This window comes from Manis javanica, chromosome 12, assembly GCF_040802235.1.
Source record: "Manis javanica isolate MJ-LG chromosome 12, MJ_LKY, whole genome shotgun sequence".
Lineage (NCBI taxonomy): Eukaryota > Metazoa > Chordata > Mammalia > Pholidota > Manidae > Manis > Manis javanica.
This window is the reverse complement of record NC_133167.1, coordinates 93,819,680-93,847,564: the sequence shown is the minus strand read 5'-3', so window position 1 is coordinate 93,847,564 and position 27,885 is coordinate 93,819,680. Positions and strand designations below refer to the sequence as shown.

The 27,885-nt window shown below is 45.4% G+C and overlaps 1 long non-coding RNA gene across 1 annotated transcript; it reads left to right on the top strand.

Annotated features, from left to right (window-relative positions):
* The first annotated feature begins 6,543 nt into the window (after nucleotides 1-6,543).
* On the top strand, nucleotides 6,544-16,116 carry LOC140844817 (uncharacterized). Its single transcript, XR_012123314.1, has 4 exons — nucleotides 6,544-6,635; nucleotides 9,911-9,974; nucleotides 12,544-12,657; nucleotides 15,517-16,116. It is a non-coding gene; the product is annotated as an uncharacterized lncRNA (long non-coding RNA).
* Nucleotides 16,117-27,885: the final 11,769 nt, after the last annotated feature.

The following is a 27,885-nucleotide window of genomic DNA, read 5'->3' as shown; positions in this document are numbered from 1 at the left end:
TTAATCGAAGCTAGACAAGGGCAACAAAACATCCACGGATGCAGATTTCTCTCAAAACGGGGGGTGAGGTTCTAAGCCTCACCTCTGTTGATCCCCAATTTCTCACCTGATGGCCCCCCCTGCGACTGTGCCTGTCTTAGATTGTTCCTCCCTTGAGGAATCTTACCCGTCTCTGGCTTGGATCTGTGTTCTTAAAGACTTTCCTCTCACGTGGACAAAAAAATGTGCTCTAAGATAAGTCCATAGTGTTTTTTAACACCCGCCTCCCTGTTTTTCTATTTTATAAAAATACCCTTCCTATTAGAAGGGTGACATTTGTTAACCATAGTCTCTGAAGCCTGAAAGACAAATGAATATTTTTACTAATATTTGCTAGGTGTGAAATCTTGGACAAGTTACGGAACTTTTCCAAGCCTCAGTCCTCTCATCCATACAATGATGGAAATAATAACTATATCTCATATTTTATAGGAGTTAAATCTTTATTACATCTCCCACAGGGGCACATCATGGGTGGGTGCACAGAAATTACTAAGAATGACAATCCTGTTAGAATAAATATTAGGCTTTTAAGATGCTCATTCAAAGGCCAATATAATTTCTGGCATCACTAGTTCAAAAATGATTTCTTCTTACTCCCATCCATTATCTCACTTGAATGACAAAGGAGGTTTTTTGTTAAGTGAAGCAAAAGACTATGTTTTTTTGAAAATTGAAAATAGTTATATGTGTAAAGTACTCTGTATACTGTGTTCTACAGTCAATGGCCTACTTGAACTACTATCTCTTTGAGGAAATGGGCCTAGATCTTCTGCACTCAGCAGGTCCCATAAGACATTTCTGGGTGTGTCCAGCCAGCTTGAGTGGATTTCCTCTTCCGTGGGAATTGTCTGTGATCCCCAGGGACTCCCTGTTTTACTGTGAGACCCTGTCCCACGGCCTCGTTATTCAGTTCTGGCTTGACTTGCATCAGTATCCTTACAATAAATTCCTGAACATGCCTACCTCACCTTCATTTGCTTCTATTCCTCACAGGCCAATGGACCTCACCTAATCAAGGTGAAATAATATCTTTTAATAGCCCTGGAATTTCTCTTTGGGATGGAATAGTTTTTGCCTGAGAAAAACACCTTGAAAAGTAGCTTAGAATTTGCGGTAAAACTCCTAAGGCCTAACTGGGCGGGAGATTGCTGACCTACCGCAAAAGGAGGGGCAGGAATTTGAAGGTGGGGAGAGCCGCACAGCGCGAGCAGCTGAGGGTGAAGGGAGGTCCACCGCGTGCGGTGCAGGTGGCACAAGCGGAACAGTTCTGTAAACAGGGGGTGGTCAGAGGTGACCAAAAAATGCCATAAACCAGGCTCTCCTGCCCAAACCAAGCCAGAACTAGAAGGGCTCAGAGCTAGCACTGCACACAGAGTGAACTTAAACCGGTTTTCCTCTGATTTCAAAGGTCAGGCTACCTCTGCCATTGGGATTATACCACCAGCGCAAATGTTAATGAACCGATTTTCTGATCTAAAACCAGAAAAAAAGTTGTTTTTATTGTCATATCTTAATTTCATTTCGTTAAAACTCTTTTTCCTAAATGTTCCACTTAAGTTCAACTTGTTAGCACTGGTCTTAGTTATCCATCTAATCAACCGCACCAAATATGTTCATTCAGCGCATGTTTCTTGAACATCTTCCAGGCACTGAACTTAAGACTGAGTGTTGCCTAGACTCATGGATCTTAAAGTCTAGCTGGGGAGAGAGAATATTTACTACAACCAGAAATAAGTAAAGTTGTGACCAGCATTATGAAAGGATCAGATAGGGTGTGGATATAAAGGAGGACAGGGCTGCATGACCTACTTTAAATACAGCAGTCTAGGAAAATGATGAACATGAGAAGCAGTCAGGCACGGGAGGAGTGCTCCGAAAGGAAAGTTAGCATGTGTCAAGGCCCTGTGGGGGGAAAGACCCATCATATGTGAAAGCCAGGAGTAGCCTTTCAGAAATGCTGTTCCCCTGAGTCAGAGGACAGAGTGGGTTTCTGAGGAGTCAGGAGAGAGCACCCTTTAGGAATTTTTAAATCCCAGTGAGCAGTTAGATCACCCTTCAGGCAGGGTGATAGATTTAAAACTTCCTCCTTCTATTTCTCCTAACCCAGGGCCAGACTTTGAAGAGCTGACTTCACCCAAAATGCAGTGTCTCTTCTTTGCCCAAAGCAGGCTCCTATCTGACTGCATAATTTAAAGTGCATTGGAAAGTCGCCATGTCCAAACCGCACCGATTCCACTCTGTGCACCGCAGATGAAATTCTCCACGACATGTCCTGTTGCTCTTTGCTTCCAGAAGCCAGGGGTGAAAGCTGACCTCCTGGAGTTCCAGCCACACCTCCTAGCTCCTGGAAGCACTCGACACAGGGCTGGTCACAGTGGGGCAGGACAGCGCCCACGGGACTCTGTCTCGCATGAGGAAGGGAGAAATTACTAGGAGGCAAAACCAAAATCTGTTGCTAAGGGGAAGTTAAAGGGATCCTCTGGGTATGACCATAACTCGTTCATTATTTGCCTTTTAAGCAATTCTGCAACAGTTGGCTTGCAGAAAAGTAGTGCTATTCAAGTTTTCAAGTTACTAAGAAAAAATGTTACCTTTCGTGGGGGAATGTCACCCTCCCCCAGCGCTTACTGGAATTACTGCTGTCTGATCCATGGTAGTGTCAAAAGGCTTAGCTGGTAATCAGGAGATGCAGGTCTTCTCCACAGCAGGTAATCCTCATTTTTCTGGGCCTCACTTTCCCCACTGAGGGCGCAGAATAAATGTGTTCTGACATCATCTCCAGTTCTCAATTAGGTGATTCCAAGGGAGAGCAAAGCGAAGCGGCAGATAGGCAGGGAAGATGACTCACAGAGCGCCAGGTGGGCTGTGACTTTATCACTTAATAGTCATTTGACTTACAGAGAAATTCTATTTTTTTATTAAGGTATCACTAATATACACTCTTATGAAGGTTTTACATGAAAAACATTGCAGTTACTATGTTCACCCATATTATCAAGTCCCCCCCATGTCCCACTGAAGTCACTGTCCATCAGTGTAGTGAGATGCCACAGAGTCACTACTTGTCTTCTTTTACAGAGAAATTCTTAACCTTTCTCAAAAAGTTCCACTTGCTTCATCTCTAAAAAAGAACCATAAAAATAAAAAAAAAAATGTCTGGTTGAGGCCAAAGGAGTTGACAGATAGGAAAACTTGGTCAACGGCAGAACTCAGCATATGTGTGAGTTTCATGATTATAATTATTTAAAATACACAATACCAACCAACAATGACTGATTACCTGAAAGGCGTGAAAACGTAGTCTCTGAACCTTCACAACAGCCCCGTGGGATAGCACGGTTGCTTTCAGGGGAGGAGACGGAGCCATGGCAGGCTGAAGGCCACGCCGGCCGCACAGGCCACGCAGCTGCCTGATGGCTGAAGGCCGCTCGACTCCAGGCCAGAGCTTGGCCTCTTGACTGGATCTAATCCTGAAAAAGGGGAACATCATAGGCTTCATGTGACCACCGATGATGGTTGGTTCTACTCCTAAAGCTTCTTCAGTCATATTCTAAATTGAAACACCTCTACTTTTTTTTTTGGTAAGATTATCCCAAGTGCTTCCTGTATTGGAGCAAAATATATGGTTTTAATTTTTTTCCCCCTAAAAATTATATGTTAATGGTGTGGGGGGGTCACGGGGAAGACAGTGTAGCACAGAGAAGACAAGTAGGGACTCTGTGGCATCTTACTACACTGATGGACACTGACTGCAATGGGGCATGGGGGGGACTCAATAATAAGGCTGAATGTAGTAACCACATTGTTTTTCCTGGGAAACCTTCATAAGAGTGTATTTCAATGATACCTGAAATAAAAAAATATATATGTTAAAAGAAATCAGGATGACCAAGTAGAACAGAATTCCTATTGAAAGAGAAATTCTAAAATGTTGCCAGTTTAAAACCAAAGTTCCAAAAACCTCAGAAAACCAAAAAAAAAAAAAAGACACAGAACATTGCCTACATGTAACTTTTTGTACCACCTTGATCTCTGTGAAGCCATCTTACCTCCCCACTCCCACCCCTAACAAAGCGCTTAGGCAAAATGCCTGTGTCCCAGTCCAACTCAGGCCTTCCGCACACGTTTCTGTGGCAGGATTTCAAAAGCAGAAGACAACAAATTGATGAGCTCTAAGTTGATAAATCTCCCTGAACCCCAGAAAATCAGTTATCCATAAACCTCACTAGCATTTATCAGCAAAAAATAATTTGTGTAGAACCATGATACCTAGCACTTGGCAATACCCGAAAAGGAATATTTATAATTTTGGGAGAATGACTAACAATGAAGAATGGCATTAAAATGCATCAGAATTAATTCTACTAGAATCCTTGATTTAGGAAGAACTCCCACAAATGGGGAACACAGGAAAACCCCAATTGATAAATGATCAAAGGATAGACAGTTCACAGAATAATCTCACAGGTGCTTTGAAAAGTTTTCCTCAACAACAAAAAAAGTGACTGCATGAATATTTTATTGCAGGAAAATGAAAGTCTTGGTGGGACTGGGTCACACTGTGTTAGTCGTATATGTATTTTATATAACTACTCATCCTGTGATTCCTTCACTTGAATAATTCCTTGTATTAAGCAGCCCTTCGAATCTGCCCCGAATCTCATTTATGATGCTAAATACTGCTTTGAGTTCAGAGGTGATTTTTAGCTGTGATGGAAGTGCTCTAATTTGAGAGTTTGTGTTTTCATCAAAGAACATAATGAGCCAAGCCGGATGGCATGTGTACCCACACCCAGCGTCATCTCCCTCAAGCAACCCGCATGGCTCACCTACCCCCTAGATGTGGGGTAATTCAAATCCAGCAACATAGCCCAGTTCTTTAGGGCTGACCCCTTGACTACCTACTGAAGGTGGAATATAGGATTTCTCCCTCCCAAGTCAGAAAAAGAACGTCACATTTTCAAGCATGGCAGGCTAATGGAGTGTTGTTTCTTGCATTCTCATAGGACTTCTCTTCCTACCTGATCTTTTTACGCAGTTCACTGCCTACTTCTCTTGACCTTGCACTTCAGTATGTATTGGGTTTGGCTGGGAATGATGGAAAACCCAAAACAACATTTTCTTAAACAGGACAGTGGTAAGAGTCCAAGGTGGTGGTAAAGAGCTGGTGTGATGGTCCCCAGGGATGCACAGTCCCTCCGCCTGGCTGCTCTTGCAGTACCTGGCCTCAGCCCAGTGGTCCAGGATGGTAAAAGCCATAGTCCAGGCAGCAGGGTGGAGAGAAAGATGAGGAAGGAAAAAAGGGTGCGTGCACACACTGCCTTTAGGGTTTTCAACACAATCAGGTCTTCAGCAAACTGGTCGTTTCAAACCCAATCACTCCCTCCCTCCCTCCCTTCCTTTCCTTACTGCACTGCACTCTCTCTTTCCCAGCTCTGAACCTCATCTTCCATTTTATTCCTCGTCTTCTTCATTGGCAACATGGCTTAGATCTACTTTCCCAGGTCTCATCTCTGCCCAGGACTCGCAGTGTTGACCTTCTGGCCAAGCACATTGGAATTTGCAGACTCAGGCTCTCTGGGACCAGCTGGGTGGTCCTGCCCTGCCTTGTCCCTCCCTCCCCAGCCTCTGTAGGAGGAGCCGTACACCACTGCATAAAATATTTTGGAAATTACAAATGAGATATTTATTCACCTGCAGAGTAATTTTACTAGATCTCCCATTTATAACACAGAAGAGAAAATTACAAATAAAAATAAGGTACACAGTCAAGTACATATATAATTATCTACAAACATGCACATTTATATAATATAATTAAATTGTATAATAATTAGAGACATTAAATATAAAGTGGATTCATATAAGCATGCACATTGCTTTGAGGTATTGAGTGTCAAAAATCCATGCTACAGAAAAAAACGGAATTTGCTTTAGGTCTATTGTTCTCTTTCTCTAAATAAGGTGTGACAACACCGAGGAATAAATGGTTATCTAGTAAGATTCAGTGTTCCAGGTTCCTGACTTTTTAAATATGATTTATGTACATGTGTAGTGACTGGGCGAGAAGATTGCTGAATATGGGAAAATCCTGTTTTAAAATGCCACCAAAAAGACTGTCACATGAGGCCAAGAAGTTATGCCAGACTGAGTAAGACACCCCCATGAAGTGGCCACGTAAGAGGAACGTCAGGAATTAGTAGCGGAACCCAGTTTTCAACATACAAAGACTAGTAACGATACACTGTTACTGCCTTACAAAAACTGTGCTCTAACCTCTGCTTTAAATTGGTTTCCTGCATCTCCAGACTCAACTCTCCACAGACACAACGCTTTCACAGCTTACAGGCTGATCTTTGAGACCAGCGGTCCCCTTATCCACTATGTAGCTAAATGGCAAGCTATGGACACAGAAAAATACCACTGTATTATGAGGGATTTAAAAAAATTAAAATGAAAGACCTTCAGTAAGTAATTTTTTTTTAAGTGCAAGCTGTCTGCTGATGACTGAAGTGGAGTCGATGTCCTCACAGGAGGCTGAAGAGATGGCTAACAGCTAATAAGATTCCGAAAGACATTTCTGGGCTTTAAAGGTTGGTGGCCCCTTTTATTGTCATGGCATTAAAATGCGTCAGAATTAATCAACCACACCAGTTTAAAACCAAATCCATGGATTTTCTTACCACAGTTGCTATCTTTCACTCTTCATCTAGAAGTTAAGGCTTTTTCTTCTTACCTTAGAAGTGCACTGAGGAAAGGGGTGGCAGTGGAGAGATACTTTCTTGCATGGACAGGTAGAACGAAACAAAGTAAAAAGAAAAATTAGCGAATGTGGTGTCTCACAGAGAATGGGCAGAGGTGAGGCAGTAGAACTAGGGGGAATGTGATCTTAAGGGAAGGGAAAAAGGAAGGATGTGACTGAACAGGTGTCCGTGGAAGGTACCAGAAGCCAAGGACCAGGGGAGGGGGAGTGAGGAGCCTTCAGGGAGGGACCCCAGTCAGGTGTCGGGAGGTCACATGCTTATTACCTATGGAGAGAGGACCTGGCATTTTATGAATATTTAGTTTTTAAAAACTAAGAAAAATTGCATATAATTTGATGTGTTTTCAAAGAAAAACTTTGCAGGGAAAAGTACAAAATTTAAAGAATCACAGGTAAATGTTTATTCAAGTTATAGGATCCTGGCTGTTACCTTTAGGGTTGAAATGCACCAGTATTAAGGTGCTATCTGAATAGGACTCACTTGGAAAGCCGTGGACTGAGAGTAATCGAAAGGACACTAATGGGAATACTTTCGATGAACCTTGCTTTTATATGGACTGGCCTAGGGGCAGGGGTTAGACGCACTTCTGAGACAGAGTTCCCTCTCTCAAGGAGCTCATTACACATGTGAGGACGCAGGCACTTAAACTCATAGTTTCCATGCAGACTGGTAAGTGGCATTTAAAAGAGATCATGTCCACACTGCTCTGGAGACAATTGACAGAAGACTCCAGAAAACCTCCAAGATCGTGGAGCCACTGACTCCACAGAAAGCACCCCTGTTGGCAGTCTCCTAGAGGTCACTGCTTGCTGTTTCTGTCTCTTCTGTTTTCTTCATCTACCTTAGTCCTGGCAAGTGACAGGGTAAGGGGGCAAAACATTTCCATCAGTGGAGCCATTTGACATCACGAGGTACCAGGTCTGCTAAGGCAATGGGGATAGAATGGCCTCCGTAAAAACAGCTTAAGCTAAAAATATCAAGTCAGCTACAGGAACCCTTAAGCAATTTTGTATCCATGCTGTTTTCAGTCAAAGGCCACAACCAAACCCAGCACGTGAAATCCACAGCCTCCCTTTGTACACGGGTGCTGAACTTCCACAAAATAGGCGCTCGATAACTGGTGGCTGCTTGGAATTAATATTCTAGCTAAGGTTCAACCAAGTCACCATTCTGAGATTACTAGCTCAAGGCCCTGTAAGGTAAGGCCCTTGATTTTTGTTTAACACCTAAGCATCAACAATGAACATGAAGGGAACTGGATTTAAATCCATGAAAATGAAATGAATGGAATTATGACTTTAGGGGAGGTTAGCCCAACCCAGATTGCAGTTGGGGGAATAAAATGGCAAAGATAAGAAAAACAGGTCCCTTGGTTATCTTAAAGCCAGAAGAGGAACAAGAAAGGAACAGGTGGCTCTTTCCATTATCTACAAGCCAGCCTTCCTGGTGAAGAAGCAGGGGCGAGAGGCTGAGAGTGGCTAACAACATCTCAAGTAGATACAGGAAGCGCGTACTCCCTTAAGTGGCCCTGAGCCAAGCAAACAACCGAAGAGAGTCAGACGGGGTGATTCCTGCAGGAGGGGCTTGTTCACTGCTCCCTGCTCTGAAGGGACCCTTAGCAGTCATATTTGCATACAGCCAACCCCATCCTGTTAATAGCGCATTTCCCCGTAGATTCTAACGTCTCAGGGAGGTTTATGACTCTATTTTCATCCAATAGGAAAACTAATTGTTCTTCTAAGAGCTTTAAATCATATAGGGTCTTCTTACTAAAGTAGGGGAGGCAAAAGTTTACCTCTGCCCTTTTGGGGTCTCCAGCTGGGTCTGAGAATTAAATAGACATAAGATAAACAGGAGAAAGACATGCCAATTTTATTTGCCCATGTACGTGCACATCTCCGCAAGAAAATGAAGACTCAAAGAAGTGCCAAAGGTAAATGCTTTTATACTAAGTTCAACAAAGTGAGGCAATTGTGAAAAATTAACTAAAATATTCATTAACTAAAAATTAACTAAAATTAACTTAAAAATTCACTAAAATATAGCCAAAAGGAGAGGAGAATTATTTTAACAAGCTCCGATCCTGCAGAATTATTTTAACAAGCTCCGATCCTGCAGAATTCCTCAGCCGGGGCCTCCCATCTCTGGCGATAAAAATGTTTCTTTCCTCCTAATACAAGGAGCGCATCTTTCACATGGGCATTCATTTCCTACTTTCAGGAAGAAAAGGGAAAGTCAGAGCACCTTTCCTGCCCTTGCTGTTTTTCAAGTCCCTCACCCCAAACAATCCTCATGCCAAATTGGCATGTTCTGTCACCCTTCACAAGCATTTAGCTCCACTGGGCACCTATTTCCAAATCAGATCAGTTTCAATGTAAGGACAATCTGTTGGCTACACATCGCCTCTCTGGGGGGACTCTCATGTTGTTCTGGGAGTTACCTAGTAACCCATTTGTTTATGCAGGGTGGTTACCCAACTGAGACAGCAAAAGGGGACTGAATTCTAGCTCCTGTTCCACTCACCTGAGAGCCCTGTGTGGGTCTGAGCCTCTCCTGAATTCGCAGCGGCTCCATCCGGACTAGACATGGTGCCATTGTGCAGATCCTAACGGGCCTGGGCATCTATGGCTTGTCACCAAGCCACGGTGGCTTGCTACTTTTAAAATGCTGAAACTTTGGATGAGTTCCTCACCTTTTCTCGAAACCTGCCAAGCCCACTTTATTTTTTTCGACTTGGTAGTTATTCTTCCTAATCTTTTGCTAAATATTACTGATTGCTTAGAGCAGCTTTTTGCACATTGCTCTGTCAGACTGAATTGTTCCTGTGGGCCAATGAGTAATGTCTCTTGCCTATATAATGTTCTTGCATGTTTTCTATTATGTCTGCTATTGTTCCACTGTAATTGTGTGCTTCTCCAAACTAGCCCTTTTAACAGCCTTAAGGTTACTGCATTTATTGGAGATAATGGAGTAAAAGGGTACTCATAACAGTACCTCAAAACTAGATGTAAACACAGCAGATACACCTTAGAGTAATGGCTAAAGCCAGGGGCAAAGTTGTATTCAAACTAAAATGATGGACATAACCGTTATTCCATCCACAGGTGTAATGGGCAGAGCGGTTAGGAGTTTTGCGCCCATCTGTGCCAGCTTGCAAGTTACAAGTTTGTGAGTATAAGAGTTTCCATATGTAACTATAAAGCTTGGGAAAACAGTCAATCTTTAGGAGACACAGTGGAGTGTGATGCACCATTTTATAAGCACTAATTGTCTGAATTTAGAGAGCTTAAGTAGTCACGCTTAGAGCCAATTTTTAAAGTGATTGTGTTTTTGTAAAAATAGCATTTTATGAGTTGAATGAGTCATGAAACCTTTAGTTAACATAGTTAAACCATTCCAGTGAGATGATGTGCTTTTTTTTCCTTTTCTTTGAGAAAGAAGATTCCACACCACTGACAGCAAATAATTTCTGGATTAACTTTTAATTTAGACATGTTTCTGAATTATTTGCCTCTTTTAATGGTACAGTCTAAGCTCCTTCTCTCTCCTCATTTTGAGTGTAACTCGGTCTGTATTCACACTATAGAGCCTCTCCACATATTTCTGGTTTAGTAATTACTGCTGTGAGCTCATCTCCCATGGGTACCTTTTCTTCCTTGGGGCCCCCCCAAGCATATATCTGTCCCACCCCTGCTGTGTTAGTGAATGTGTTTGGTACACGTCTGCCTCCTCTCCTAGCTGGCAGTTTCCACCAAGGTGCACCGTTTTTGAATCCCCATAGTACCTATCATAGTGCCTTAATAAGTGCTTAACAAATATTCACTGAAGAAAATCAGGGCCCCTATTCCTCAGAGCTTATACTCCACCATTTACACCTCCATTCTGGCTCTTTCAGGCCTTCGCTAGTCTCTCTTTGCTCTTTAGAAGTGGAGTAGATCAAATTGTGTATTTTGATAATGATGGCTATTTCTAGTTTGATCAGTGTAGAGAAAATGAAAGTTCCCATGGCCAGGATTCTCACCTGACCCTGGTCTGTGCGCCCACTGCACATGTGTGGGCAATACGTTATTACTGACTCCATATAAAGCTCCTCCCGGTGCTCAGGGCTGTGGGAGAGCAGAAGCTGGAGTGGTGGCAGCCCCGAGCACAGAGCCTGAGACAGCTGTGGGGCAGAGGGGCCCAGAGGCAGAGACCGGCTTGCTGCAGGCAGGCTTGATCTGAATGCATGGGATTCTACTGCTTGACCTGCCACCGTGGGAATAAAGTTGGGTTTATACCCTTTCTTCCCAAGAAAGTTCCATTGTCATTTCTCAGTCTCACCAAACTAAGAGTAAACTTTTCCAGGGCTGAAACCCACTGGCAAATCAATCAGTGTTGCCTCATAAATGAGGACTGCCGGTGGCTGCCCCTTTTAACAATACTTCCAAGGAAATGGCGTGATTCCAGGTTTGTGTACAAATAGCAGCTCCTGAGTGTTGCCCAAGAAGCCTCCGGGGTAGCCAGGTGTGGAGGGCAGCATGTGGGAGGCGCTCTCCGCCTCTTCCTGGAGTGGGCTTCTGAGGTCCCTTCATCTGTGGGCTCCAATTCCTTGGCTTTAGATGAGAACTTTGGATCTGATGATCACTAAGCTTTCCCCAGATTTAACGGCCTCCAATTCTAATGAGGTTTCATTTGGAAGAGCTGGGCTCTGAGCCCGCCTTCAGCTGCCCCCTAGGGGCCTGGCTGACACTCCCAGCAGTTGGCCTCTTTTGTTTTGTTTTTCTAGCCCATTTGGCGCCCTACCTTAGTTTCTACTTGTTACTGGCCCCCGGGGCTGCTGACCCAGTTTGGAATGTTTGTTTTGGCTCTGATTCTGCTCTGCTTCAGGGACTGGACTTTTAGTATTTACCTGGCTGTATATTGCACCACACCTCCCAGCCATCAATAAATGCCTGATTCCTTTGCCCTGTCCCAACCCAGAGACCCAGCATGCCCCTTCGCCAGTCCCACCTGGCCCAGAAAGGCAATCGCCGAAGGGAATTCCCTAGTGGAGTCTTACCTCCTTTCCCGCCACGCTATGGACACGGCTGTTCCTTCAGGGTTCTGAAGGGGTGGGAGGAAAACAACCTGATTGAATTGATCCCATCTCGTGTGTGGATTAATAATACCCACTTGACACGTAAGCTCACACCTTAGATGTGTTTTTGGTTTTTAGAAATAAATAAATGTAACAATACAAAATGAGATATTCACCACTGGGGGCATAGGAAGTCTCAGGTTGGGATAAGATGCTCTTTCCTGGGAGAAAAAAGAATCTCCCCCGGGCTGCCCTCGGCTCTGTGGTATCTGTACCTCCTTCCTTTGCTCTACTTCCCAAATCACAGATCCCACAAGTGTTACTTTTGCAAAGCACCTCCATGACTGTCACAGTGGGTACCCAGAGATGGGAGAATATAAAGACTCAAGTTTTGTGGTGCGTGATTTGGGTGTTTTGGTAGCATTTTGCTTTGACCCGTGTTGCATCTTCGCGTTTTCCTTTTGGCCGTTGCAGAGGGCTGACATGCGGAGCTATTTCCTTCCGGTTCGAGCCGAAGCATCATGCCAGTTATTACCTGTGTGTTTTCTGCCTTACTCATTAGAAGAGCTCCCTAGAATCCAAGACAAGAGGGGGAATACTAGACTTAGAAAGGAATAATCCAGGTTTTAAAATGAAAAATAAGGGTCTTAAATATCAGCTGAGATTCTTTTCTTTCCTCAGACCTTGTAATGGACGGTTATGAACTGCAAACAAGCAAAGCTTGCTGCTGGTGTGGTTAACATTCACCCTCTTAACCTCCATGGCCGATATTTTAAATGTAATGAGATTATTAAAGTTAGTGTGCTATTGTGATATAATTCTAAATACATATTTTGGTCTTTCTCCCTAGATCCCGGCCAGGGCTCCTAAAACTTTTGCAATTTTCCTAAGTGATAGATAATGCTAGGAAGATGCTAGAAGCACCTTTTGTCTTAAATATGGCCTTTGACCCCAGCTCCTGACACAGAGCTCCTAAATCCCTCGGAATTTCCTGAGTGATAGGAGTGTCTTTTGTTCTAATGAGGCGACCTGGTGGGCTCCAGGGCGGGGGCTGGTCACAGTAGAAGCTTGGAAATTCCATCTCCTCTCCCTATCCTCCAGGGAGGGGAGAGACGCTAGAAACCGAGTTAATAATCAGTCAAGCTTATGTGATGAAGCCTCTGTAAACATCCCCAAACTATAGTGTTTGAGAACTTCCAGTTGGTGAACCCACCCATGTGCTGGGAGGGTGACACACCCTTATTCCATGGGGTCAGAGGCCCCTGTGCTGAGGACCCTTCTGGACATTGCCCTATGTACCTTTTCATCTGTCCTTGTGTTCCTTTACCACATCCTATTTTATACAATAATGGTGAATGTAAGTGTTTCCCTGAGTTTTGTGACACATATGTATAGCACAGTATTGAGCCTAAGGAGGAGTCATTGGAACCCCTGACTTGTAGCCAAGTTAGACAGAATTGTGGGTAATCTGGGGACCCACTACTTGATAAGGGCATCTGAAGTGGGGACAGCCTTGACCTGTGGATATGATGCTAACTCCAGGTAGACAGCGTCAGAACTGAATTGAATTGTAGGATATAAGCTGGTGTCAGGGAATTGGTCGTTGAAGGGAAAACCCCACATCCGGTGTCAGAAGGGTTGTGAGTACAGAGGGGGAGAATAGGGTTTTCCCTTTCATTTGGTTAACTAATGGTTATCAAAACCATGGCCAGGTGGTGTCTGTTCGTGAACCTGAACCCCATGTTGATCCCTGAGTCAGTCATATGCAATTCTGTGCAGTTTTGGAGACGCTAAGGATATAGAAACATCGGTAATGACCCATTTACCTGCACTTCCCACCAAACTTTTACTGAAAAAGCCTCTCCCTTCCCCTCTACCCCAGAAATGGAGACTTAGAAATGATCTACAAAGACAGTTCTCTCCATAACTGCCAAGTGCGAGTCTTTAGTAGAAATAACTCCAGATGTTTTTATACAGTTGACTAACCAAGGCTTTGAATGCACATGTATAACTTCCCACAATATATAAGATCTGTGTAACTATTAAACATATGTGGCTATGATGATATTATGGAAGCCAGCAAAGGAAACAGACCTGCTTTGGGGTCCCACATAGTGTCCAAATGCAAGGACACTGGAACATGACTAAACTCCAAAAAATTTCCATGAGTCAATGAACCATTTTCCAGTAATTGCCTAGGACCAGTGATAGTGAGTCCTATAGGAGGCCACACGTTTATATCAATATTCAGTTAATATGGATATCAATTTGCAAGTTTATTTCAATTAGATGGGCTTCAAGTTTGAGAAAAAAAAGCATATTTTTGGTGTAGGATGTTTATCTTCCTTCCTAAAATGATACTAATATTATCTAAAAAAAAAACAGATTATTTCTGGAACATGTAACTATTTGCCATGGCAAAGCCAGGAAATATGTCTATTGACATTTAAAATACGAAACATATTTGTAGCTAGAAAAAAAAATAGAAAAAAGTTTCCAAATTGAATACCTTTTAAATATCTATAGCCTCTTCGTTTTATTTGAACTATAGATAATAGTCAAACAGCATAGCGCTTTTAGTTTTCTGTTTGAGAAGCACAGACCGAGAGGAGGCAACAGAGGAGAAAAATTTTAAGCTACTATAAAACTGCCTTCCTTTTGCCTAATGAAAGAGTAGGTGTCCGATTCAGAAGAGACAGAACCAATGAACGCTTCATAAGAAACGTAATTTATGGCAGCCCTTGCCAGGGACGAGAGAATCAAAATCAAGAGCCTTAGAGAAGTAAAACACGTTTTAATAATATAAAGACTAATCACTTGTAATCCATTCATTATTTGTATATAAAGCCTACTGCTAGGTTGGTTTCCAGTTGGGGTTTTTTTTCGGAACAAATGCATTTGCTTTAGCACTGAATAGACTCAACATGTCCCGTCTTTGATTCCCACTGGCAATGTGATCTGTTTGGAATGACACCAAATTCCAGATTAATAGAGTTCAAATTAATAAACTATGTTGACTCTGCCCACATGTCAGTTAGAGATATTTCAGTTGCTGGCTTTTGGGGAGATACATTTTTTTTTAACACTCCCAGGAAAAGAATTTACAGCTGCTGTGACACAGTAATTGTACGTGCCTACAATGGCCACTAGAGGGCTCCTCAGTGCTTACAAATACTCCATTCCTTGCTACTGATTCTTGCCCCAGACTAGTCAGTCTAGCCGGCAACCCCTTGGCTGAGAAGTAAAGAATCTCCAGGCTTCCCCCGCCCAGACCTGCTGAGACGGAACCTGCATTGTACCATCCCAGGTGGTTTGTATGCACAGTGAAGTTTGACAAGCACTGCTTCAGATTATAGGAAGAAAACACTTTCTGTTCTGTGATCAGAATTAAGAGATTGAAAAACCCAATGTTCCAGGTTCAATCCATGTCCTATCTCCAGATTAGCTGTTTTTTTTTTCATAAAAACATTACAACTAAACAGGTACTCTTCTTAAAAGGGCTTGCCCTCAAGTGTTCCTTTGACACATTGTAGTCCTATATATTATCATATTTGTGGCATTCTTCCTATTTAATCTCTGAGGTATAGATTTAGGGACCTGAACCAGCCCTTTAGACTGGTTATCTAACACCAGTCTAAATTTTCTCATTTACAGAAGAAATTCCTGAGCAGCAGATTTTCAGAATTTGGTGATTTATAGGGGAGTCCCTTGTCCTCCGCTCCCAAAACCAAGAGAGGTGCCTCTCAAGAACCAGAACCCACAACGGGTGTAAATGAGGCCTGATCTCTGGGTAGGGATCCCATCCCCACCCAACCCTACCACCTCCTGAAGAAATAAGTGGTGCTGCGCTTGGTGAGCTCGGAGAGATGGACTGAGCCTGTCAATCACGATGCACAGACCCTTGGTGGCAGCGTGTCCACTCTGTCCTGTTCGAGTGTGCAGGATTCCCTGGGGACATAATGAAGGGCCCCCACCAGTAAGATGGCGAACTTCCGGCTTCTCTTGGGGGGGAGGTCCTCGGTTCCCGCCGGCGCCACCTGAAGCCCAATCACCTCTCTCCCCCCTCCCAATCCCAGCACCTAGCCAATAGCCACCAGCCCTGTAGAAGTAACACCACAATCACCCCATGCCCCTTCCTATATATCCCAGCACCTTTCCCTAATAAAGGGAATTCTCCAGTAAATTGCTGTTGTGTGTCACTCCTTTCCTTTCACATAATGTTCGGACAAGTCTTCCCTGTCATGGGTGCTGAGAGAGCCCAGGGTGATCCGAGAGCAGGCGTGCCTCATCCAGGCGCTTCTTTGGGGATGGCCGGGCTCACGGGGAGGGGACGGACCCCTTGGCCTGACAGTTTCCTAACTCTTAGAAGAGTACAGAAAAATAGGCCTAAACTCCAAATGGCCCATAGAGAAAAATAATCATGGATCTAAGGATGTCTGTCCAGAAGCCAAAGGGGGGACAAGTAGATACGGTAGTTAGATCGCAAACCCAGCAGCCACATTGTCTGCTAGAGCCAGCTGTACATTCTTTTTTTCCTGGGAGTGTTAAAAAAATGGATCTCCTCAAAAGCCAGCAACTGAGATGTCTCTAACTATTTTCATTTCCCAAGCAAGAAACGAAAAAGAGCACTTCAGAACAAAACCACAGAACAGCAAATAAAAAGACTTGCTAGAGCCTTGAAAAGCCTTTCCCATCCACTGGATGAAGCAAGAGGACAGGTGGGGACTGAGGAGGATCCTATTAGTGGCCTGGAAGGTGGAGGACCATCAGCATCACAAATCACAGAGCAAAATACCCAAAGGCGTGGGAATCATGAGGGAAAAGGTGAGGGAGCTGGAAAATGGGTGCAGGATACCGACCACTGGAATACCAGACATTCTGAAAGAAGAAAAAGGAACACATGAAGCAGAAGAAATAATTTTAAATAGGAGGAAGTTTTCCTAAACCAAAGGGGGATGGGAAATACCCTAGTCAAACTAGTGGAAGACCAACACCTAATCTCAGGTTGGTAGCCCCCTGCCCTCCTCCACCTCCCACCCCATCAACAGGCTCGTGTTTCACACCAGGGGATACAGCTGAGAAACAGCAAGCCCCAGACCTTCTTTAGGAGTCTTCAAGAAAACCTGAGACAGCAGCAGGGTCGAAAGCAAGGGCACTAAAGAGAGTTTTGGCCTCAGACAGCACAGCTGCAGCGAACAGTAGACACAGCTGAACTGCTCGTCAGACCAACACAAAGCCTCCCTCGGCCTCCCCACCTGCCGCTCCTGTGAGGACCGGCTTGGAGATCAGGAAGCCCTCAGGACGCCTTAGAGGGGAGGGACCACCGTACCAGGGCTCAGCTCCCAGCATCCACACACAGTCAATCACCTGCTGGCTGCAGCAGTGCCCACGGGCTGGCGGCATTGCAAAGAGCCACAGAGAGACGTCATCTGCCCTGAAGGGTGTAACGCTGAGCTCTGGGATCACAGATTATCCGTGTTGAAGGGATTCATCTAGTGCGGGTCCAGCCCTTCTTTGCAGGTGAGAAAACTGAGTTCCAGAAAAGGTAGGCCCTGTCCTGGATTATATATATAAAGAGAGAGTCCTATGTGAAATCCCCCAATCCTCTCTGAAGGACAAAACGTGAAACCATCAAATATATTGGACAGGTGAGGCTCTTGGGCTGTTACCTTAAAGCTAAGTTTGTTTTCTGTCTTCTCCCAATGTTCCTGCATATTTGCTTAACGGTGGAAGTTCTTTCCTTTCCTCTGAATGAAAATACACTTAGTTTTGATCAGTGGGTTCTCAATTTAGGAGTTTATAGTGTCCAGGCCGCATAACAAGCCAACTTACAAATTTGGGAATGAAAATCGGACACTGCCCTTCCTGCCTCTCGCGGTTGGGCTGGGGCTGCGGAGGGCCGCCCCCACAAAATGGGAAAAGAGAGGCGGGGCGGTTCCTCTCTTTCCTCCTCCTGCCCCAGCAGTTTCTGACCGGATGAGGTTAATGCAGGAACACAAGAAGAAAGAGGCCATGGGAAGTTTTCCTGAAACCTAATGTTTATAATGGTTTCATGCAAACTGCGTAATGGTTTCATGTTCTCTGTGTGTGCAAACTGCTTAAGTTTGATTGTTTTCCCCTCCTGCAGCATTTCTGAAAGTTTTCTGAGGATCTTTCCCAGGGGTCAGCAAACATTTTCTGTAAGAAGCCAGGTAGTAAATATAGAGACTTCACAGCCCCCACAGTCTCTGCTGTGACTAACTAGCTCTGCCATTCTAACAATATGTCAAAGAATGAGTGTGGCTGTGTGCCAGCAAATCTGTGTTTGCAGAACCAGGCAGCCAGCCTGTTGGCCATAGTTGGCCAATCTCTGATCTCTCTGTGATTCTGCATAAATGGGGCCCAGCTTTGGGCAGCTCCATTTACCACTTCCCTTCACCTGGGGAAGTGGAATTTATTTTGCGGCTGTTCACTCTCCTCTAAGGCCTTTGCAAAGGGCTGAGCATCTCCGGCTGCTCTTGCCCTGAAGCCCGGAGCTGTTCTAGAAACCACTTGAACAGTCCTAAGACTTCTCTTCGTGATGGAATCACGTGGGAAACACAGACTATTTGCCCAAAAATACTGAACAGGCAGGCGCCAACCTGGTGATCTACTTCACCCTGCCGCTGGAACAGCCAGCCAGGCGGCTCTGGACCTTAGATCTGGGGCATGAGTCAAAATCAAGTCCATGCTGTCTCTCTAGATGCTGGGACATGAGTTTTTGAGCCATCTTTTAAAGCCCTCACTGTCTCTGCGTGAGGTGAGAGGCATGGGTGGAATTTGTAATTTGCTAACAGCAATCTCCAAAAACATAATCTTCACAAATCCCTTCAGTCTGCAACAGTGTGACCTCTTTTGACCTTTGGTGTAGGTGAATGGTATGACGGGTGTTAAAATTTCCACGGGGTTGTCAGTCTCTCAACTCACCTGGCACATGGCACCGATTGCCTTCCTGCCTCCGACAAACCCAGAAGGGACGTGCTCATTTCACCCTGTGTGAGTAAGGCAGGACCGAACTCAGCAACCCTCAGCTCCGTGTACCTCGTCCCTCCCTCTGAATCCCAGTCTCCCCACATGTCTCAAACTGGGGTCTTTTTCTCCAACATAGATTTTTATTTTTGTTGTAATGAGAATCTAAAGGGTGTGATGAACACACACCACAACTTAATGCATGCGCGTTCACATCCGCCCCTCGCCCCTGCTGCGGATTTTACACGGAGGGGAGGGGCTGGCAGAAGGGAAGAGGGCAGATTCAGGCGAGAGGCCTGCAAGGGAAGTGAAGAATAGCTGTGACAGAATGGTGGGGAGGAGGAAGAGCCGAGCGTGGTGGGCCGTGGGGGTGCTGGGCTGGTGCACAACGCCTTCTACAGCACTGAACCCTCCTTTAAAGCAAACCTGTAACATATCTGTATTACTCTAAGAGGTTTCTGGAAGACTCTGCTTTTTTTTTTCTTTGCTATTATTGGGGGTGGGTGGGTGGGGGGAGTTGGCATCAGCAGGCGGAAGGAGGCTTCCAGATGGTTTAGCTCTATTCAGGCTGCATTCCGGACTGTTTGAGAAAGCCAAGCATTGCCACCTGATTTCAGCACCCATGTATTCCATGCCAGTCACCCTTAGGTAGGGGGGCCCACATGGCCCGATTTATCCAAACAGTCCCGATGATTGCCTCTTGCCCTGGCATAATGACACTCTCACTCTCAAAAGTGCACCGATTCAGATAATACACTATATGGTGTCTCTTCCTTTAAGGGACAGCTTTTACCTTTATTGAAGGGCTTCCCACTGCTCATACTGCTTCGGATTAAAGTATGTTTTATAGTACGAAGAAACGGAAGTGACTGATTATTTCTGTCAAGAACAATTTGTGACTTAATCTGTTCAGAGAGTTAGTAACACGGCTGATTCTCACAGTCTCATAGCTGATCCTCACCCTCAGTAGACCCTCATAAGTGAGGAGTAATTTAATTAGCCTTGCTTGCCGAGGAAGCAACTGACTCCGCATAAATGGGGCCCACGCATTGCCAGGGCTCACCAGCCTGGATAGACTTTCCCATCCGTAACCCGGAAACCGATTCTGCCCAGGCGTCTGCATGCAGGCCGTTCCCGGCCCAAAGACCTCCTAGGCGCCTTCCTCCCAACTAAACTATTTCTAGGACTTTCCAAATAACCAGCCTGTCTGCAGCAGTGCCCTGAAGACATCCTCCTGGGTCTCACCCTTTTCCAGGCTGCTGCCTGCAAAGGGGCTTGAAGGAGCCAAGGGACTCCCAGGTAAGGTCCCACATCTGAGCGAGGTGCCTTGCTAGGGGCTCCCAGGTTGCCCTCCGCAAGGGCTGGCAGCAGAGCTGGGCTCCCCGGAGAGTGGCCGGGGAAGGCTGCATGCTGGCCGCAGTTGGCCCCTAGGTCCCAGCAGGCAGTGCTTGGAGTCTTTCCTTTTCTGGCTCTTGATCGTTATTTCTGTTGGGGCTCCAACCAGACCAAAGGGCTAGCTAGATGGGAAACTCTGTGTGGTCTCTGTTCTCTGTCTCCACTTTCTACCTCCTTTTGGTCAAAACAAAGCTCCTGATCATATCACTTCATGCACATGGTTACTTGGTGAGGGACACACAGACTTGTAGAAATACCCAATACCTGGCCTCATCCAATCACATAAGGACCTTTTTAATAATCTGAACTGTTTAGCATATAGAATGATGTGCCTAGTTAAGTCATGATTTTCCCATATTAGCAATAGTCAAGGAGTACCTGGATCTGGGCCATTTCCCAGGGCATGTTATAGAAGGAGTCCCTTCTTTGCCTGAGATTTTCAATGTCAAGGCCACCAGGATACCTGCAATTCTGGGTCTGCTATTCTAAACTTGTTACTTCCTGCCCATTGACATATTCAGAGATGTGAAAAAGCTTTTTTTCATAGTATATTGATGAAATCATATTACTTATGAACTGGAAAAAAATGGACAACGAAATATTTTCTGAACAACACTGCCCTTTTTGTTTGTATGATTATCCTCTCCCCTCACTCCCAACTGTTTTGGTTTGGTACAAGACATGCATTTTGGACTCTTTCTGCACTTGGCTTATCTCCTTAGATGTAAATGTCAAACCCTTTCATAGCTACACTTTATAACATAGCAGAGGCTGCCCGCAGCAGTACCTGTGATGAATGAACCCAGCCCTTGCTCTGTGGTGTGTGTGGCAAGGTGCCTGGTATGCACTCACTCAACAATCCACCTTCCCCTTGTTGGAGATGGGATCGTTAGGTCTTTTATCACTTCCTGGTTTCCGGTCACATACTATTCATCAGGCTAATTGACAGGATGTATACCAAGCTATGAGTAATACTCTTCCCCCAACAACACCTGATCTTTTATTTGGTTACTGTTGCCATATCAGCATTTCTTCCCAGGGCAAGAGATCTGCCTAGCGGAAGGGTGGAAGGGCTGACCCATTTGTGAGGAAATGAAGTTGCAACTTTCTTTACTGAAGTTACTGCTTTAATTCCACATGAACCTTAGAACTTTGGAGAATCAAAGCCTTATCTCAGGCAATCTAAATTGTTTCTGAATGCTTAGTTACACCCTCACACTTAAAATATAACTTTACATAAGCTATGCATATGCAAACCATATGTAGTATCATATCCATTCCCTTCCCTCCTCTGGAAATGAAGGGGTTGCATACAACTCTGCCGTCTCAGCAAGTCAGTGTGACATTCACGCTTATGACCATGGAAATGATTAATTCTAGAAAATGTAACAATCAGTCACCATCACTGTAATGTGTTTATGTCTACAAATTATTTGCACTTACCCTGTAGAAACAAATAGTCAAATATTTAAAAATGCATTTCCCATCCTATGCAAATAAGCTAGGAGAGTGAGTTTGCTTTCTGGGTACACAGTGGCATGAAAGCATTTTTCAGCTAAACAAGCTTTGACCACCTGCTATCAAGGTTCCTTCATGTTCCCTCTGTTTTCCTGAACCTTCCCTTTTACATTTCTCCATTCTCAACCCTATTTCCAAATCTGCTTCTCCAGTTTGCAACTACATAGTGATACCTTTGGGAATTTTGTTAGCTCTATAGAATTCTGGGATCTCTTTGGAGAAAAGTGGCTCTAAAGGGGTAGGGGACAGGCAGAGATTCCCCTTCATTCCCTTTTTATTGCCATATGTCTCTTCTTCCCTGTTTCTCTATCTGTGCTCTGTTTAATACCATTGAAATTATTTTATTAAGCCTAAATCCATGAGGAAAGCATATATTATGGTTCACTACTTATATAAAAATATTTCATCATTAGCCAACTAATGGGACTAAGAAATATTACCCTGTATTTTTTTCTCTTCTGCCCCGCAAGTTTCTATTACCTTTTGGGTTACAGCGTAGGGTAATGCCAGGAGCACTACCATTGGTCTTAGAAGACCAAAGTTTGAATTCCTGCTGAGGTATTACTAGGTTTGACTACCCCACTTCATTTGTGCTACACAAATTTGAGATACATGCAAATATACACATATATGCATACACATATGTAGATACCCACACACGTGTTCATGTGATTCTATAACCACTATAACATTCATTCTCTTCTTTTGCTTTATTCAGTACACACTGATAGAAACATGTCTTGCCCCAAATTTTACACAACACAACTGAAGTTAATGCTTTTGAGGGTATAGTAATTTTATTATTCATTTTGCTTTCAAATAAACAATCCACATTAGGAAACGGATGTGTATTCTATATAAACAGGTGCTCTGTGCTGGGGATGTCAGATATATGCTAATTCCTGTTGGGTAAAGAGATCATCTCTCAATCCCTTGAGTGGCTGTTCAGCTAAAGCTTAGCGTCTCTTGATCTTATATTTGATGCTAAACCAAATAAACCCTTAGGGAAGAATAAAGAACAAGGCAGACAGTATAAAATTCTGATTTTGTTAAAGTTGAATAGTATATGTTGCATTAGGTCCAGCCAGGGTGATTACTGTGAGGGCAAGCTGAACACACTATCTACACACATACCCTTAAAAATAAAGTGCCCTTGATATACAGACAGACTAAAGAGATTAAATACTCATCTCATTATTTGCCATTGAGAGTACTGTCCTTTCAGAAACCAGAATGTCATTCAGAATAACAGATAAGGTCAGGTCTCCACCACCACAATGAATCAAAATCTAGAGGGGATAAAAAGGTGAATAGCAAATCTTGACTGAAATGCCATGAACTTTCTCTTTGTGTTTTGAGTCTTGGATTTTGTCCACAGAAACACGAATATTATCCAAACAATAGGAAATAGAAAAGAGTCATCAGTTTAGTCAAACTTTAAGGAAACAAAAATAAGCATGAATTCTTAAGAACCTGATTTTTTAAACACCAACTCTCAGCTCTGGGTTGATATTGTGATAACCTGAACTATGTTCTTTTGTCTCAGAAAAATTATTACTGGTGAACATGCTTTTCTGTTAAAACACAGACTTTGCCTAAAGTCCAAGTTAAAGTGAAAGTAACTCAAATACTTCTCCATAAAGCTAGTTCAATACTTTTAACTGGAGATTACAGGTACAGTAATCATTTGTATTTACTGTACTTGCCAGTTATTTTTTAAGGATTCTTCGGGGTTTATTCTTATATTTATTTGTGAATAAGATTATTTCCCTTTTATCCATTTCTTCTCTTTGGACATAGCTCTGCTAGATGCTTCAGTAACTACCACCATCACTTCCAGATACCACCGCTGCTTTTATTTAGTACCAGGGTTCAGGCCGGGACCTCCCTTGGACCCCACGCTCGCCATGTGCACTGGGTGCCAGGCTGCTGGGTGCACAGTCTCAGCCTGCCTGCTGGGCACCATTGTTAACCACTCTCTTTGTTTTTGTTGTTCTTTTTTTTTTACTTCAAACACTTTGGAGCTCAAACAGGAGATCCTGAGATATTGAAACTTCAGGGTTGGGGTGGGGGGTGTAGTGGGGAGAGATGCTGAGTTGCGCAACATTCCTTTAAAAAGTGGGAAAGAATTCTCAACTCCCTTTTGGTGCTAAGCTCATTTAAACAGGTCCAGAAGATAGGAACCGGTTTTGTGAAACAGCTATATTCATTTTACTTACACTATTACTCCTAATCTGCTCAAAACAGGATTCAGGCATGAGTCCATGGGGCAGGCCCAGCAGACAGATCTGAAAGATAAACACAGCCACCCTTTTCCTGGGTATACAGGATCTTTAGTCATGTAAGAAGCAGGTCTGGCTGCCCTCATTCCCTTAGGACAAGTTTTATATGTGCCTGTTTTTCTTCCTCACGATTCCGATTCCGTTTGGCTTCCATGTAAATAGGCTGCTATTTGCATGGCCACCTCTGAGTCCCAAAGTTGGACGAAATTCAGGCTTAAGCCAGCGTGCTGCTAGGTGTAACGCAACCCTCTCTGGTAAGACCAGAGAGAGGAGGAGGGGAGAATTTCCCAAAAACCCCTAACGTCAACTTACTCTTCATGGACTTCTGTTATAATATATGCAGACCATTAATTCTTATCCGTTGCGTATAGCTGTTCTTTACACCTTTACTTTCTTTACTTCTCAGCAACTCAATCTCTCCATCTGTAAAGTGGGGATAATGTATTGAACTGACAGGGTGTCCTGTGAAGCTTTAACGAGTTAATAAATGTTTCATGCTCAGAAAAGGACCTCTGCAGGGCCTGCTATTTAAGTGTTAGCTCTGCTCATTTCTGCCTGCTTTTTCTAATTCGTTGTGTGATACCCTGTGTCTCATTTAGCTAATCTAGAGCTTTTCACATGTGACCTAAATTTGTCTGTTTTTCCCTTTCTTTTGCATTTTGTCTCCCTCCTTCCTGTGTGAGGATTTTCCTTTGAAACTTCCTTCCTGCTTTTGTTTAACTCTTAGGTTAGGACTCCTGCTCTGGCTGCTTTCTCATTCATTTGGTGGCTAATCTCATTCAGCCGTCCCTTCCTACCCTTGGCAGAAAGAGAGTCAGATCACCGACAAGCAAGATTTGTGACAGGTGGGGCAGGACCCAGGTGGGAGGGACGGTAATTGAATGATCCCATCCCCGGGCACTGTCTGCAAGCTCGGCCTGTTCACATGGGGCTGTTAAGTCCCTCGTACCCCGGGGCCCCAAGCTCAGGGCTCCCAGCAGCCCGCCTGCCCCACGTCCAGGTTCCCGGCCCCTCAGCCTCAAGTCTGTGGTGGTGCAGGTGGAAACTACTTTTCATAAAGTCACAGGCTGTGGTCTATATTAGGCCTACTTGTAGTCTGCCAGCGGCCAGATCCCGTCTTTGGAGGTGCTGAGCCCACTGGTGCCATTGAGTCAGTGATTGTTCTGGGTTCCAGTCCATTCTGTGGAGAAAACCCGCCTGCCAGGCTTTGAGGGAGAGCCGTCTGGAAGGGGGTGCCAGTGCAGGCGCCCCGTTCCTCAGCTCCGTGAGTAAATACTGGCTGGTTGCCTGCTATGGGCCAGGGGGGACTCGCTGCCTTGCCCTGTCCTCCACTGAGCGGACCCTTCCCTCCTCGCAGAGACTGTAGGTGGAGGCCAGGGCCTTCCTCTTCCTCCCCTGGCTCCCAGGGAGCAACCAGAAGGTTCAGTTTGCTCAAAGCAGGGAATGCGTGGGAACCGTGGCTGAAACCTGCCCTGTGGCTGGCGGCGGTGGAGGGTGACTAAGCCCCTGTCCCACCTCGGGGGCGGAGGGCCAACTGGCTGCTCCTCTGCGCTGCCCTCGGTGGGCAGTGCGGCTCACATCTAGGCAGGCCTCCTCTCCTACCCTCTGACTCAGCGTCCGGGACAAGGAGGGGTGTTCCCCACAAGCATGCCATCGGGCTGACCTCAGCAGCCAGCCCCGGTCGGCCGGGGCACCCAGGGCGCCAGCACGCGGCCAGGCAGCGTCTGCGTCCCACCCCGGCACCCAGGCAGGAAGGCCTTCTCGGGGACCCCTGGGCTTCCACGCTGAGGGAGGCTGGGCCGGGCGGCAGGGCAAACCCTGGCCGGAGGGGGCCTGGACCAGGCCGGGGAGCTCACCAGAGCCGAGCCTTGGGGGTGCTGCTCCCCAGCTGGGGGCTTCCCGGAATCAGGGGACATATTTCTGGTTCCCAGGCACCCGCGTGGTGCAGAGGCTGCCAAGCCCCCCACCCCGCTTCGGCCGGCCTGGGAGAACACGGGAAAGGAAAAGGCGGCAGGAGAAGGGCGTCTGGGGGGTCCCTTCCCCATCTGCGTGCGTCCATGTGGAAGATCCCTGCGCGGGCATGCAAACAGCCCTGGGAGGGGCAGTGTCAGAGGTTAGACGGGTGCAGGGGAGAGGTGAAGTCTCCGGACTCAGGTGAAACTGGGAAGGAGGAGCCACTGTGTGACAGATGTGCGGGGCTGTGCGGTCTGCCGGCGTCCTTCCTTCTTTAGCGGAATGATGGGGTCTCCGGCCATCAGCAGAGAGGAGACACACGGGGGCTTGAGAGCTCAGGCAGTGGCGGCAGGATGGTCAAAAGCCACCAGCGCGCCCCCTGCCACAGCCGGGCTGGCAGGGACCTGGCAAGTGGGGGGCCCAGGTGCGCGGGGAAGACCCTCCCCGGGGTAGCTACTGAGCAGGACTGACCTATGGACTCGCTGTCAGGAGAAACCCTGTGAGAATTCCAGCAAGTCTCTCCTGCTGTGCGCCATGAGCCTTCACCTCTTGAAGAAACGCTTCAGCCAAACACAAAGGCTGTGGATAGAGATTCCAGAGGTACGGTGCTGAGAAAGACCAGTGAGAACCCTTCTCTAGGGTCCTTAATTGCTAATAGTGGCCGGAGAGGAGCTTAATCCTTCCTATATTTAATTAACAGTGATCTTAAATTCCAAGAATGGTTGCATCCAATCCTTAACAGTTTATCTTGTACCACCCGCTGTGCCTCAGAACCCCTCCCCCCAATAAAGCACAGAAAATGCCACGCAGGATCACTGACCACATGGAGAGCTCCTGCCAAAACGAAAAGGGGCAGATTCTGATTCTAATTAGAATCTGATTAGATATTCAAATTAGACTCCACCCCCACCCGTGTCCCACCCCACCAGCCAGGAAGGCCTTGTAGAGTCCTCAGCTGGGTCTGGCCAGTGTGTAAAAAGAATCGTCCCAGCCAGTCCCTTTTTAGGTGGGATGGGCCAGTTGCCTAGGGACACAAATCTCAGCATATTACCACACTGTCCACACAAAGAACCACAGTGAGTTAAAACTTGACAGGAAAAATAAATCCCGGAATTCCCAAGGTAGATGTCAAGGTGAGGGGCTGGGGTTGCTTTAACGATCACGTCCCCCAACATCCGTGGAAGGGCAGAGGCCTTCCCTGCCGCACAGACGGAAGCAGTCATTTGTTTTTATTTTCTAAAGGCAAGTAGCCTCCAGAGAACCACAAAACTGGGAAAACCATTTACCGATGATCTTCTAATGTAACCCCTGGGCTAAATGTTTCCCGAAAAGACTTTAGATGGATTGATTATAAAAACATTAACATATTTATAAGGGATTACTAATAGTGAAGTGGTGCCTGGGAGAAAGATAAAACCTGTCGTTTTAATCAGACTTTAAGGGACTCCAAGTGAGACCTATCCTTGGGCGCAAACCAGCTCCTGGTCTCGAAAGCAGTCCGGGTGTGCTTTCGTGCTGTCAAATCCGCACAAATAGATCAAATTGGGAGAGGATGGGTTGCAGTCCCCTGTGCGAACTAGACTTGAGGAATAGGATACCAGGGCAATAAGCAAAGTGTCCCGGGGCAATCAACAAGAGTTAGAGTACTACATCACAACAGCACACTCCACCCGGTCCCTGCACCCCCTTTCCAGGTCCCAGTGGAAAGAAAGGTTCCGAATCCCTCAGGGTTAGCCTGCCTTTCACTGGTGTAAACCAGGGCCTCGCCTCTAGAGGGGAGCGATGCACTGAGCCCGCGGGGTGGGTTGTATGAGATGGGTCCAAGCTGTCTCCCCGTTCCCGCCCCTCTGCATTTCCTGGCTCCGTCCCTCCTTCGGTGGAGATCTTA